The 15,362-nt window shown below is 45.1% G+C and overlaps 1 protein-coding gene across 1 annotated transcript in view; it reads right to left on the reverse strand.

Annotated features, from left to right (window-relative positions):
- The window catches only part of STON2 (stonin 2), a 115,033-nt gene extending 114,348 nt beyond the window's left edge, over positions 1-685 (reverse strand). Inside the window, exon 1 of the mRNA XM_007070647.4 lies at positions 443-685. The gene's annotated coding sequence lies outside the window, so the exon portion shown is untranslated. The remainder of the gene's footprint in view (positions 1-442) is intronic.
- Between the last annotated feature and the right edge of the window lie 14,677 nt (positions 686-15,362).

The following is a 15,362-nucleotide window of genomic DNA, read 5'->3' on the forward strand; positions in this document are numbered from 1 at the left end:
CTTTTTACATTTTTTCCCCATAGAGTCAAGCGTATTCCCTGGACAATTTGCTAGGCTAGGACAACATGCAGTGCATTCTATACTAAAACATATTAACAAACGCACCTTGCTAGGCTATGAAAATGATCCGTGTGTGTGTGTGTGTGTGTGTGTATTGTAAAGGCTGCTGTGTGTGTGTGTGTGTGTGTGTGTGTGTATTGTAAAGGCTGCTGTGTGTGTGTGTGTGTGTGTGTGTGTGTGTGTGGTAAATGATACACTTCCGAGAATGCTAGGAGGTCAGTAGTGAATAGTGGTTTCGGAGGAGGGCTCGGAGGAGTAGCGATTGTCCAGGGAGACGCCTTTCCACTCACCCCCTTCCCAGTCTCCACCTGCCCTGCCTGCTCTAGGACACTTTCTGTGAATAAAGCCAGAGACACACTAGGGGGAGGAGAGGTCACATTACCTTGGAAACCTCCTAGAGAGTCCTCAGCCACCGCAAACAGAGCAAGGGAATGGGCGAATCAAAGCGCCCGCAGCAGCAGCGGGAGGAAAGTTGAGCATCAGGCTCTCAGGTCAGCAGCAGCAAGAACCCAGAGAGGGAGGCACAGAACCGCGGCCCCCGAGCGGTCCCCTAGTGAGGACTCCAGCTCTCTCCTCCTCCCCTCCCCTTTAGAGGAAGGGAGCTTTGCAAGAGCACAGCCTGATTGGGCAGCATCCTGAGCCTGAGAAGGAGAGGCAGGAAAAATGGGGATTGGTTGGAGGGGCGAGGTCAGAGGGGGGGTGTCCCCTCCCCTCTCTCACCCAGCACTGTGGTGCTGCTGGGCAGGCTCTAGTGCCCAGGTTCTCATCTCTGGGGTTCGCTGCTCCTCCCATTACAGTCGGTGAGCTCCTGGATTTGCACTGAGCAGGTCTCAGATCTGACTCTGTTTATCAAGTTTCTTCTAATGCAGACATGGAATGTACAGGCCCTTACCTGGAGAAGTCCAGGTGTGGGTAGAAGGGGGACAGGTAGTAAATTCACAGGTAAATGGCAAAGCCTTTCTATAGATTGTAAAATAATATCATAGCATTTAAACCAAGTCCAGATTCCTTGTTCACATCCCTCCCCCATCACTATTTGAGTTTTCAATATAAAAAGAAGTTACATGTGTTAGTAAAATATTGTAGCTAAAAATATCACTTTAACATTATGGTTGGGACACAAACAGGTGGTTAAAAGCGAGTGAGTCAGTGTTTAAATGACACTGTCAAGAGATCTGGAATCAGATTTTTACTCCCTTGCTCATAATATTATTAACCTGGGTTTTTTTTTGTTTTTGTTTTTAAACCCTACACTTTGGATTCAAAAGCTGTTTTCCTACAAACCCTCACCATATGGGCTCAGATTCACTCACATACACACTGATTACTGCAAGATTGCTCCTGAATGTTTGATTGTCTGGCCCAGTGGTGTGCAACCTGTGGCCCATCAGGGTAATCTGATTGCAGACTGCGAGACATTTTGCTGACATTGACCATCTGCAGGCACAGCCCCCGCAGCTCCCAGTGGTCGCGGTTCGCCATTCCTGGCCAATGGGAGCTGCAGGAAGCAGTGGGACCACTGGTCTGGCCTATTGCACTTAAAGGTCCAATTCTACACCATGGAAATCAATGGGACTGTTAATATTAACTTCAATGAGAGCAGGATCAGACTCATAAAGCCATCTTCCAACAGATGATCCCACAGAACTTTATGACTACGCAACCTTCTCAATGTAAGCTTTTTGGGGCAAGGGCTGTGCCTCCTTTTGCATTTGTACAGTGCCTTGTACTATCATAAACACGTAATCAGAACAACCAAATGCCTGGGATGGAGGCAATATTCTCATATTTTATAGCTGGGAAACTGAAGCACAAAGGTTACATGACTTACCCAAGACCATGCAAAGCAGTGGCAGAGCCAGGAAGAATCATAGAATCATAGAATCATAGAATATCAGGGTTGGAAGGGACCCCAGAAGGTCATCTAGTCCAACCCCCTGCTCAAAGCAGGACCAAGTCCCCGTTAAATCATCCCAGCCAGGGCTTTGTCAAGCCTGACCTTAAAAACCTGTAAGGAAGGAGATTCTACCACCTCCCTAGGTAACGCATTCCAGTGTTTCACCACCCTCTTAGTGAAAAAGTTTTTCCTAATATCCAATCTAAACCTCCCCCATTGCAACTTGAGACCATTACTCCTCGTTCTGTCATCTGCTACCATTGAGAACAGTCTAGAGCCATCCTCTTTGGAACCCCCTTTCAGGTAGTTGAAAGCAGCTATCAAATCCCCCCTCATTCTTCTCTTCTGCAGACTAAACAATCCCAGCTCCCTCAGCCTCTCCTCATAAGTCATGTGCTCTAGACCCCTAATCATTTTTGTTGCCCTTCGCTGGACTCTTTCCAATTTATCCACATCCTTCTTGTAGTGTGGGGCCCAAAACTGGACACAGTACTCCAGATGAGGCCTCACCAGTGTCGAATAGAGGGGAACGATCACGTCCCTCGATCTGCTCGCTATGCCCCTACTTATACATCCCAAAATGCCATTGGCCTTCTTGGCAACAAGGGCACACTGCTGACTCATATCCAGCTTCTCGTCCACTGTCACCCCTAGGTCCTTTTCCGCAGAACTGCTGCCTAGCCATTCGGTCCCTAGTCTGTAGCGGTGCATTGGGTTCTTCCGTCCTAAGTGCAGGACCCTGCACTTATCCTTATTGAACCTCATCAGATTTCTTTTGGCCCAATCCTCCAATTTGTCTAGGTCCTTCTGTATCCTATCCCTCCCCTCCAGCGTATCTACCACTCCTCCCAGTTTAGTATCATCCGCAAATTTGCTGAGAGTGCAATCCACACCATCCTCCAGATCATTTATGAAGATATTGAACAAAACGGGCCCCAGGACCGACCCCTGGGGCACTCCACTTGACACCGGCTGCCAACTAGACATGGAGCCATTGATCACTACCCGTTGAGCCCGACAATCTAGCCAGCTTTTTACCCACCTTATAGTGCATTCATCCAGCCCATACTTCCTTAACTTGCTGACAAGAATGCTGTGGGAGACCGTGTCAAAAGCTTTGCTAAAGTCAAGAAACAATACATCCACTGCTTTCCCTTCATCCACAGAACCAGTAATCTCATCATAAAAGGCGATTAGATTAGTCAGGCATGACCTTCCCTTGGTGAATCCATGCTGACTGTTCCTGATCACTTTCCTCTCCTCTAAGTGCTTCAGGATTGATTCTTTGAGGACCTGCTCCATGATTTTTCCAGGGACTGAGGTGAGGCTGACTGGCCTGTAGTTCCCAGGATCCTCCTTCTTCCCTTTTTTAAAGATGGGCACTACATTAGCCTTTTTCCAGTCATCCGGGACTTCCCCCGTTCGCCACGAGTTTTCAAAGATAATGGCCAAGGGCTCTGCAATCACAGCCGCCAATTCCTTCAGCACTCTCGGATGCAATTCGTCCGGCCCCATGGACTTGTGCACGTCCAGCTTTTCTAAATAGTCCCTAACCACCTCTATCTCTACAGAGGGCTGGCCATCTCTTCCCCATTTTGTGATGCCCAGCGCAGCAGTCTGGGAGCTGACCTTGTTAGTGAAAACAGAGGCAAAAAAAGCATTGAGTACATTAGCTTTTTCCACATCCTCTGTCACTAGGTTGCCTCCCTCATTCAGTAAGGGGCCCACACTTTCCTTGGCTTTCTTCTTGTTGCCAACATACCTGAAGAAACCCTTCTTGTTACTCTTGACATCTCTTGCTAGCTGCAGCTCCAGGTGCGATTTGGCCCTCCTGATATCTTTCCTACATGCCCGAGCAATATTTTTATACTCTTCCCTGGTCATATGTCCAACCTTCCACTTCTTGTAAGCTTCTTTTTTATGTTTAAGATCCGCTAGGATTTCACCATTAAGCCAAGCCGGTCGCCTGCCATATTTACTATTCTTTCGACTCATCGGGATGGTTTGTCCCTGTAACCTCAACAGGGATTCCTTGAAATACAGCCAGCTCTCCTGGACTCCCTTCCCCTTCATGTTAGTCCCCCAGGGGATCCTGGCCATCTGTTCCCTGAGGGAGTCGAAGTCTGCTTTCCTGAAGTCCAGGGTCCGTATCCTGCTGCTTTCCTGAGAACCCAGAAGCGCTGAGTCCTGGTGCTGTGCTGTATCCATGAGTCCATCTCTATCTCAGAAGAGATATAAAACATGAGAGCAAAAGGAGACAGTGATGGAACAGTGCGATTGTGTATGTTTGGATCATTTGCTAATGCCACAGCTGATTTCTGATTTCTTTCCTGAATCTCACTGATTCTTTGTCCCTTTCCAAATATGGTCCCAAACCAACATCAGCTATATTTCCTCTTGGCCTGTCCCCTCACATTCACTCATGCTGTTTCTTCCTAATAGTGACCTTTCACTCTTCTTATCAGATTTTCTCACCAAATCTCAACTCTTCTAACATTTCCATCACTATCATGCAAATGAAAAGCACAACATAAGTGTACCATTATTATTACTAAAGCCAGGTGAGACAACTTCAGTACTTCTGGCTTCTCCTGCCTTGCCTCTGTGTCCTTCACAGAGATTGTCAAAGCTGCTTGGGCCTTCCTGTGTCTACACTATTGACAGATACTACCATTCCCCACTAATTACATATATATAAAAAATGTCCTTTGCATGAAAAAAATGACACATGGGTGCCAACTAGTGGCAATGAGGTGTTGTTACACTGCTCAGTTGCATAACTCAGTTTAAGGGTGTGTGAGGGCTCCAGCAACATACATCTGTGCTTTCAGAGGGGAAGAGGAATACTAGTTGACAAAACTAATGTCAGGTTTATACATTGCCCAAAGGTCATGAAAGATGTAGGGTACTAGTTTAACACTATAGATGGATATAAGAGCTTCTTTGCAGACATTCCTACAGCATTTATTGATCATTCAGTTTGACAGCTGGGATCACATTTCCAGAGAAGCCTCCTAAATTTGTGCCTGCAAAATCTGTGCAAACACTTAAGCACAGTTACTTATTCTGCATGTGTAAATGCTTATTTTCAAATGCAGAATTAGGGTCCAAACCCACAAGGTGCGGTGAGCCTCCTACAAGGTGCTGAATTCCCTCAGTTCCCATTGGCTTCCCTAGGAGATGTGTGCTCAGCACGGTGCATGATCAGGCACTTAGGAGACCCACTGAAAAGATTCCTTTCATTTATACATGACACGCGAGAGTCAGATTTTCCATGTAAGCTTAATTTTCAGCATCCTTACCCCTTTCAGCATCCTTGCCATAAGACATAGCCCTCTTGCTCTTGTTGGGCAATCCAGCTCAGGTCACAGAACAGCAAATAACTGATGAATCTTAAATGTTTATCCACACATGAACAGCAATTCCCATGTGTGTTCCAATCAGCACAAGATCTGCAAGAATAAAACAAGGGACTCCAATTGTAGAGTGACATTTAAAAAATTGAGAGGACAAGGCCTGAATCAATGAAGGGACTTAGGTATTGCAACACTGAGCATTGCAATACTTAACTTTTAGGCCCCTTGAAAAATCATTGGAATCCACAAGTCTGGGTTAGGCATGTAGGTTCCCTGTACAATGCATGGGGAGAAACACACCCAAGAATGGGATCTACAAAAGCCATCAGGGAGCCTCCTAAATTAGACAACAGGAGATACTGATGAGAGGGGGGTGTCATAATCCCCGCTCCCTCAGAGAAGTAGGCACCTCAGTCTGAGTTGAAGGAAAGTATCTACCTCTGCTTGCAAGCCACAGCAGGGAACCCCTCTCCTGAACTCAGGTGCAGATGGGGTGTAAGCTGTCTCTTGCAAGAATGGTTTAGGCACTTGCCTAACTCCACACAGTGAGGTAAGGGGGGAGGACAATGACTCCTTTACAACCTTTAGCCCAATGGTTAGGGTACTCATCCAGGATGTGGAGACCCCAGGGAGAAAGGATTTGAACAGGAATCTCCCTGCTGTCAGTTCCCTAACCACTGCACTATAGTGTCACTCTCTCTCCCTGGCACAATTAACATTTAATTATTTTATACAAAGTGGAATGTCTTCAACAAGAGAGATTGAGGGAGCCCCACATCAGACTATCCCATAGTCCAGTTGTTATAGAGCACTCACTTAAGAGTTGGAAAACCCCTGTTCAAATCCCTTCCCATCAGGCAGTGAGGGAATTAAATCAGGGTCTCTGACATTCCAGGCGAGTATCCTAACTGCCAGGCTAAAGGTTATAAGGGAGTCAGTCTCTCTCTCTGGCTGTTTTGTGTGCAGTTAGGCATGTTCTGGACACAGCTGCTGGATCAGGCCCCATCTGTGAGCTGGCCAGGGCAACACCCATCTTCAGCTGGTTTGAGGATTGTGTGGGGGCTTAGACATCAGATACATGTCCAGACTCCTAGAGCGAGGCATGGTGCAAGTGCAGAGGCAGAAATTTAGGTGCCTAGAAAACTTTTACATAGAAAGTTTAGGTGCCTACAGGGTTAGGCAGCAGCTGAGTAGGGTTTTGTGGATCATGATAGTACCTAAATCTAGGACATAAGCACCTAAATCTGGGGTCTAGGTGCCTAAATGCTTTTGTGGATTTGGACCCAAACGTTTTTGTTTTTATTCAGACTACAGCTTGACTCCTTGATTCCTCAGTCTTGCCTGCACCTTATGTGGCACTCCATTGAGCAGTGCATGAAGCATTTCTTTGATCTCAGCGTGTGCACATCATCCCATAGTTAAGGAAACCCAATTACCACACCACTTCCAGACTGGAATAAAATTCAAAATTCTTGGTAACTCCCCCACATAGCACCCCATATTCCAATACTTAACTAGTACATTCATTGGTAGCTACAAATACACAGATATCTTAAAGGCTGGGTGCCAGATCCTTAGGTGGTGCATATGCTCCTAACTCCATTGAAATCAGTAAGCTACAATGATTTACACCAGGTGAGCATCCAGCCCTGGGTTTCTCAATGGCTTAGAATAAATTAATCACCTTCCAGGCAACGCTCAATGATCTCCTTCTCACCTTCAAAACAAAAATTTTAGGGGAAAGAATAACTCATTTTATGTTCCTTCAGCTCTAACTCTTTGGGTAAAGGGTGGCCCCAGTGACGTCAATGATAGCATTGTCATTGATTTCAATGGGGGCTGGATTTCACTCTTTCTCTGTAAGACTAAAGGCTTGCCTTCACTGCAAAGTTATAACTTCAGTGCTGCCCCTCACTGGAGTACCATCCACACACAAAACCTTTTAATTTAAGCCTGTGGTGCTTTTAACCTGAATTGGCTGGCCCATCAGAGGGTATTGGCTAAGCTTAAATTAGAAACATAGAATCATAGAATATTAGGGTTGGAAGAGACCTCAGGAGGTCATCTAGTCCAAACCCCTGCTCAAAGCAGGACAAACCACAACTAAATCATCCCAGCCAGGGCTTTGTCAATCTGGGCCTTAAAAACCTCTAAGGCTGGAGATTCCACCACCTCCCTAGGTAACCCATTCCAGTGCTTCACCACCCTCCCAGTGAAATAGTGTTTCCTAATAGCCAACCTAGACCGCTCCCACTGCAAGTTGAGACCACTGCTCCTTGTTCTGTCATATGCCACCCCTGAGAATAGCTGAGCTTGATCCTCTTTGGAGCCCCCCTTCAGGTAGTTGAAGGCTGCTATCAAATCCCCCCTCACTTTTCTCTTCTGCAGACTAAATAAGACCAGTTCCCTCAGCCTCTCCTCATAAGTCATGTGCCCCAGCCCCCTGATAATTTTCATTGCTCTCCGCTGGACTCTCTCCAATTTGTCCACATCCCTTCTGTAGTGGGGGGTCCAAAACTGGACACAATACTCCAGATGTGGCCTCACCAGTGCCGAATAGAGGGGAATAATCACTTCCGTCGATCTGCTGGCAATGCTTCTACTAATACAGCCCAATAACCCATTGGCCTTCTTGTCAACAAGGGCATACTGCTGACTCTCATCCAGCTTCTCGTCCACTGTAATCCCCAGGTCCTTTTCTGCAGAACTGCTGCTTAGCCAATTGGTCCCCAGCCTGTAGCGGTGCATGGGATTCTTCCTTCCTAAGTGCAGGCTCTGCACTTGTCCTTGTTGAACCTCATCAGATTTCTTTCGGCCCAATATTCCCATTTGTCTAGGTCACTCTGGACCCTATCACTACCCTCCATTGTATTTACCTCTCCCCCCAGCTTAGTGTCATCTGCGAACTTGCTGAGGGTGCAGTCCATCCCATCATCCAGAACATTAATGAAGATGTTGAACAAAACCAGCCCCGGGACCAACCCCTGGGGCACTCCGCTTGATACTGGCTGCCAACTAGACATTGAGCCGTTGATCACTACCCGTTGAGCCCAACAATCTAGTCAGATTTCTATCCATCTTATAGTCCATTAATCCAATCCATATTTCTTTAACTTGCTGGCAAGAATACTGTGGGAGACCATATCAAAAGCTTTGCTAACGTCAAGATATATCACATCCACCACTTTCCCCATATCCACAGAGCCAGTTATCTCATCATAGAAGGCAATCAGGTTCGTCAGGCATGAGTTGCCATTGGTGAATCCATGCTGAGTGTTCCTGATCACCTTCCTCTCCTCCAAGTGCTTCACAATGGTTTCCTTGAGGACCTGCTCCATGATTTTGCCGGGGACTGAAGTGAGGCTGACCAGTCTGTAGTTCCTCGGATCCTCCTTCCTTTTTTAAAGATGAACACTATAGTTGCCTTTTCCCAATTGTCCGGGACTGCCCTGATCGCCACGAATTTTCAAAGATAATGGCCAACGGCTCTGCAATCACATCAGCCAACTCCATCAGCACCCTTGGATGCATTAGATCTGGACCCATGGACTTGTGCATGTCCAGCTTCTCTAAATAGCTTGCATTAGCACAACTCACCAGCTGCTCACACAACTACTCTGCAGTGTGGAAGCAGGCTAGCTCCACTTGAGTGCTTATTAGTTCTCAAATGCCTTCCCACAGTTCCCGCTGTGTGTGCAGGTGAGACAGACAAGTTCTCCCCCCATGGACTGTGAAAGAATTCAGAATGGCTCAGCTGACTGCCTCACAAATAATCCCCCCGGAAGTCTTGGTTCTACACCCTAGGGAATGCAGTACCAGCATGGCGTCATTTCGCTGTGTGGCCATTCTTACTCAAGCTAGGCTAACTCAAGAGAGGTGACACTCGAGTGTCACTAATGCCAGTTTACTCTGCAGTGGAGACATGCCCAAGTAGGATTCCCTTCCATCCTTCCAAGCCACAGATATTGGGGGGCGGGAAAAGTCATGCTGACTAGAAAATCCAGAGAATTCAGTTTCAAAATTGTTTCTTCTTGTGTGCAACACTAGATGAAGAGGTACGTCAAGTTGTCAGAGGCACTGAAAAGGGGTTTAGGAAACTAAAATCTGAAGGAAATTATACCAACAATGTCAAGATACATAAATCTGCCACCTGCAATAAATATGTACAAATGGGATACTTTAATGACACTTAGACTTTCCTATTTGTGGCTAACTGGGAACATAATTTGGTTAGAACTAATCTTTGTAGTGCCCCTACTACCACACACCAAAAGAGATCCTTTTTCATTGCCTATCAGATTACTTCACTATTGGAAAGTTCTGTTCCCAACTACTATTCTTCTATTCAGACTTAAGAGATACTCAGACTATTTATTCCTGCTCTTGTCCTGCTGGGTTGTGACAATGGCTGGAATGGCATATAGCTAACTTTTTAGAAAGGATAAAAATTAGCAGTCAACCTTAGGATTTTTAAACCCATCTTTTCACAGAGAACTTGTATCCAAAGTTACCTTAAATTACTGAAAAAAGAAAAGGAGGACTTGTGGCAACTTAGAGACTAACAAATTTATTTATTTAAAGTCTCTAAGGTGCCACAAGTCCTCCTTTTCTTTTTGTAGATACAGACTAACACGGCTGCTACTCTGAAACCTTAAATTACTGAAACATTCAATAAAATTCTGACTGAGGAAAGTGTAAAAGTGAAGCTTAAAGTTAACCACATGTTTAAATGCTGCTCTGAATAGGACTAACTTCAGTATCTGGGAATGAGCGTCCCTGAACTAAGGACTAAGCAAATAAACTAATTATGGTATATGAAATATGGTTTCCCCACTCTGAATATTTGTGATTGAAGAATAAAGATGATTTTCACCCTGCTATTTTCTGAACTAGGACAACAAAGAAGCGTGCGAGCTAACATTGCATTCTGACCATGGCACATTGTTCTGTTCCTGTGATATTTCCCGCTGGTGTGCATTCTAAGTTTTATTTAATACATGGTTAGAGTATCTCAGCTGATTCTGTGAGTGGCTATTGGCTGCACTATTCAACAAGACTAAAAGGTCTAAATATCCCCTTCTGTAATTTAGTCTGAAAATACATAAACACTGCTTTTGTTCATCTAATTTGTTTGTTTAAATTGATTAGATTTTTTTATACGAAAACTTCATTACAAAGGTTTTACTAATAATTCAGGCTATTTTGGGAGGCCCTGAGATTTCCTGTTTCATTCCAATCTCAAATGTGGGTGGCTCTCAAACAAATCCCATTGTATGCTTAATTGAATTAGATTAGTTAGCACAGTGGAATGTTTCACCATATTGAACAAAGTAAGGTGTTGTGGTGGCAGTGGGGTGTCTGCCTCCCAGGAGAATGATAATTTAACCCTTTGGAGACTACACATTAAGGTTGTGATTCAGCAAAGCACATGCATAACTTTAAGTGTGTGAGCAGTCCCATGGAAGTGAATGTGCTTAAGTACCTTGCTGAATTGGGGCCAGAATTATCTGTACCAGGGATCGGCAACCTTTGGCAAGTGGCCTGCCAGGGTAAGCCCCCTGGTGGGCCGGGCCGGTTTGTTTACCTGCCGCGTCTGCAGGTTTGGCAGATTGCAGCTCCCATTGGCCACGGTTCGCCGCTCCATATGGAGCTCACAGAACTACATACTCCTTGGCATTTTCACACCCTCACCCCCAAAAGAGAGGGCTGTCCCAAGGCTCTCAGCACCATGTAAGACCTACAGAGAGACCATGGAAGAGGAGTCTGGTTGCTTAGAAGCTACATTGGGGTGCCTGCTCATCCTATATGCATGGGGGAATGGTCTCTGCTCCAGTGCATGCAGGCTAGTATGGAAGACCACTCAGTCTCTCTTGGTACTTGTGTGTCCCCCAATACTAAAGTATCCAAATGCCTAACACTCATTACTTGGGGACAGGCCAGATATGGTCTAGGGAAAGCCACTGAGTTGTGTTTATGTGCATCCAGTGGTCTTGGTACAGCGCACAGCCATCTCTGGGTTTGTCGACAAGGCAATCACAGGCTGCAACTACAGCTTGCATAGACATACCCCACCTAGTTTTGGTCTAACTAGCTCGGATACTAGAGCAGTGAAACTGTGGCAGAACAGGTTTCAGCATAATAAATTCCCCGAGTTCTAGGCTGGCTTGTACAGCCCATACTTAACTGCGCTGCTGCAACTTTACTGCTCGGGTATGTACATATGAGCTACAGTCACACGCTGAGACTGCAGTGTAGATATACTCTTTAAGGGGTCGCGGCGACTATTTCAGCCCATAGACTGGAATAGCAGAGGGAGGGAGGGCGGGGTGTGTGTTGGAATTCACATTCCCAGCCACCCTGCATCATACCCACCTGGAATCCAGTTACTCAGGTTTTATGCAGCAGAGGTAAATTTCACCTCTAGTGTGCAGTGCCCAGCACCCATTACTTCAGTGGGAATTGAGGACATCAACAAGTCATAGGCTTGAGCCATTAGTTATCTGCCAATTTGTACAATGCCAGTGTTGCAAGTGTTAATTTCATTGAAAAAGGCAGGGAGACTTAAAGGCTTGGCAAATATGCTTGACTATATCATTGGAAATCCATCTCTTCTACAGCTGCCAGAAATACAATATTCACTTGTACTGTTTTCTACATTGAAACATGGAACAAGAACATTTCAAAGGAGCAAGAAAGACTGATGTAGAACCCAAGTATTTATCTAGCACCTTTCACAGTTCCTGTGTGCCAAGGGGCTTTATAGAAGAGCTAAGATACTGGAAGTGTAATGAGTAGAACTGTTATGAAGGGAACTCTGTTTTCTGTTTGTGAAATAATCATGTTTTCTCCAACTGTATTCATTATTCAGCAGTATTTGCTGAATGGTTTGTTTGTACAATTTTCACCAAATGGATAATTTACAAAATGTTTGCTTTGACTATAAAACTGTAAGGCAGTCACGGTCCCTGGGGATGAGCATAAATACACAGATAGACCAAATTTATCTTTAAATACTTGCTACTCATGGTGTGTGGTGGGTCACCTAAATTACACATGTGATCTGTGATGGGATTACAGTAACTTCTGGAGCAGAAAAATTGTGAAATGACAATTAGTGAACAACAAATAGGAAGCTTCTGCTACAAGTGTCTAAGTGAATCACTGAATTTTTAGGGTCCCAACTCTAGCACAACAAATAATAATAAAACAGAGAGAATTCACCATATTTATCTGAAAAACAATGTAACTGCTTTTTGTATCACTGCACCCGCTCTCGCACTGAATGTGTAAGGCAAACACAGCTGGCAGTAGTAGTTTACAGACAGACTGAGCCAGCAGAATCTGTTTTTAATTGAGAGGATGATTGACCAAGACACTGGAATTTATCTCATGTTTGTTTTTTTTGTTTTTTTTTAAAGTTCCATGAGTTCTTTAAACTTCCACCCGGATGCACTCCTCCACCACCCTGAATTTGACAGACAATTAGGCAGCTCATAGGAACCCCACCACGCCTGCCTGGTCAGCAGAGTGGTAGAAAAATCCAACACAGCTGCATATAGTGAGATCACATTTATGTCACTATTTGGATTCTCCCTTTTTAGCCACCTCCCTCCTGTGCAACCTTTCCCCTAACTATCAGAGTTAAAGGGACAAAAATCAGTTTCGGCCCAAAAATTATTTTAAGAAACTTTGAAAGAAAAGGGACCAAAAACCCCAAACACCCACCCGACTATGGACAAATGACTTTTCAGAATTCACTACCAGTGGCACTGGCACACTTTTTACAGTGGGGGTGCTGAAAGCCAGGGGTCCCCAAACTTTTTACTTCATACCCCTCTTACCCGTGTCCATGCCCCCTCTCCCCAGACCGTGCTGTGGCTCCGGGGGCAGGGGGGAACACAGACAGAGGTAAGGGAGCTGAGGCTGGAATCACAGTGGGGCCAGGAGCAGAGTCCCAGGCGTGGCTCGTGCAGCCAGGACCCTGGGCATGGGGCCGGGCGCCAGTGGCAGCTGGGACCCTGGGCGTGGGGCTGGGAGCACAGCCCGGGGCACAGGGTCGGCAGCACTGGGACCCTGGGTGTGGGGTTGGTGGTCGGGACCCCGCACAAAACCTGGGGGTGCTGCAGCACCCCCTGCACTCCTAGTTCCCGCATCTATGTTCACTTCAAAATAGTGTTTTTGTGGATGTAATCCTTCCCATGCAGTGTTGGGAGCTTCCGTCTAACAGACTTGGCTGATGAGATCCAAAGTGAGAACCAGAGAATGAAACTAACGTACAAACTGAAAATGAACCTAACCAAACTAATCTCAATGGCCTGCTCTGAGGGCAAAGGAAAAAAGTAAACAAACAGCATCAATAGTGAGGGTAATTAACTATTGGAACAATTTACCCAGCATTATTGTGGATTTTCCGTGGCTTGAAGTCTTTAAATCAAGTTTGTATGTCTTTCCCAGAATATGCTTTCACTTAACCAGAAGCTACGGGCTTGAAGCAAGAATCATTTGGTGAAATTCTCTGGCCTGAGTTATACAGGAGGTCAGATTAGATGATGGTAATAATCCCGTATAATCTTAAAATCTATGACTATGAAATGTTAATTAGTTTTTTTAAATGTTAATTTTCAATAATCTAAAGGTGCTTTTAGCAATATGGGTAAGATTTTTATTTAAAATAGATTGACAGAGACCCTGGGGGTTTTCCACCTTCCTCTGCAGTGTGGAGCATGGGTCACATGCTAGTTTGAACTAAAGTAAATGGTGGATTCTCTGTAACTTTAAGTCTTTAACTCAAGATTTGAGGACTTCAGTAACTCAGACACCACTTACAGGCCTACCACAGTACTGGGTGGGTGAGGTTCTGCGTCTGCAATGTGTAGGAGGTTAGACTAGATCAGTGATTCTCAACCTGTTTACCATTGTGGGCCACATATGCAGCTCTCTATGTGTTATGTGGGCTGCATACTCACAATATATATACTACGTGTATGGCCCTGAGGATGTCACATGGGCCACGGCTGTGTGCTGATTGGGTATCAGGTTGAGAACCAGTAGTCTAGATGATCACAATGGTCACTTCTGGTCTTACAGTCTATGAGTCTATATGTGATTTTAATCTTAAAAGGGTCCTTTCAAAACCAGAGTTGTAAAGACATACTTAAAAAAACCCACCTAGAATGCATAGTTAACTTGTGGAATTTATTACCAGTAGATAGCAAGGCTAAGAGCAAAGCGGGCTTCAAACCAGGATTGGGCAATTATGTGAAGTGAGAACACCTGTAGCATGAGGGTTTATACCCCAAATCAAATGTAACTATGTTCTCATTGTCTGTATAACTGAGTGATTTTTTTCTGAATCTCCATTCTAGTTTAATGAGTCTGACAAGAGGCATCTTGTGGCATTTTGACCTATTTTAATGAGAAGCAGCATCCACACTCAGAAAATTTGTACTGAGGTAGGAATTGCCACGCAGGATCAGGCCAGTGGTCCATCTAGTCCATGATCCTGTCTCTGACAATGGCTAGTGTCAAATACTGCAAAGGCAGGTGCAAGAAACCCAGTAGTGGACAGTTATGGAAAAATCTGTAGGAAAAGCGGCTTCCTAGCACTAATCAATTAGAGTCCAGTATAAGATTTTCAGGTTTCAGAGTAGCAGCCGTGTTAGTCTGTATTCGCAAAAAGAAAAGGAGTACTAGTGGCACCTTAGAGACTAACCAATTTATTTGAGCATAAGCTTTCGTGAGCTACAGCTCACTTCATCGGGTGCTCCACTCACAAAGGCTTATGCTCAAATAAATTGGTTAGTTTCTAAGGTGCCACTAGTACTCCTTTTCTTTATAAGATTTTCAGTAACCCATTATTATCCTCTTAGCTGCAGGTCCTCTACTTCACCGGCTGTGTTTCCCATAGGTCTGACATTCCACTGAAGTCAATGAGAAAACAGTGTTGCAACAGCCTTCTGATTGGAGTATTTAGCAGGATGTAGAGATGTTTTACCTGAAATGTTTGGGATCGTGGCAGGGGCATTATGTGTGGATGTTGAAACAGCTAT

The sequence above is a fragment of the Chelonia mydas genome, chromosome 6 (assembly GCF_015237465.2).
Source record: "Chelonia mydas isolate rCheMyd1 chromosome 6, rCheMyd1.pri.v2, whole genome shotgun sequence".
Lineage (NCBI taxonomy): Eukaryota > Metazoa > Chordata > Testudines > Cheloniidae > Chelonia > Chelonia mydas.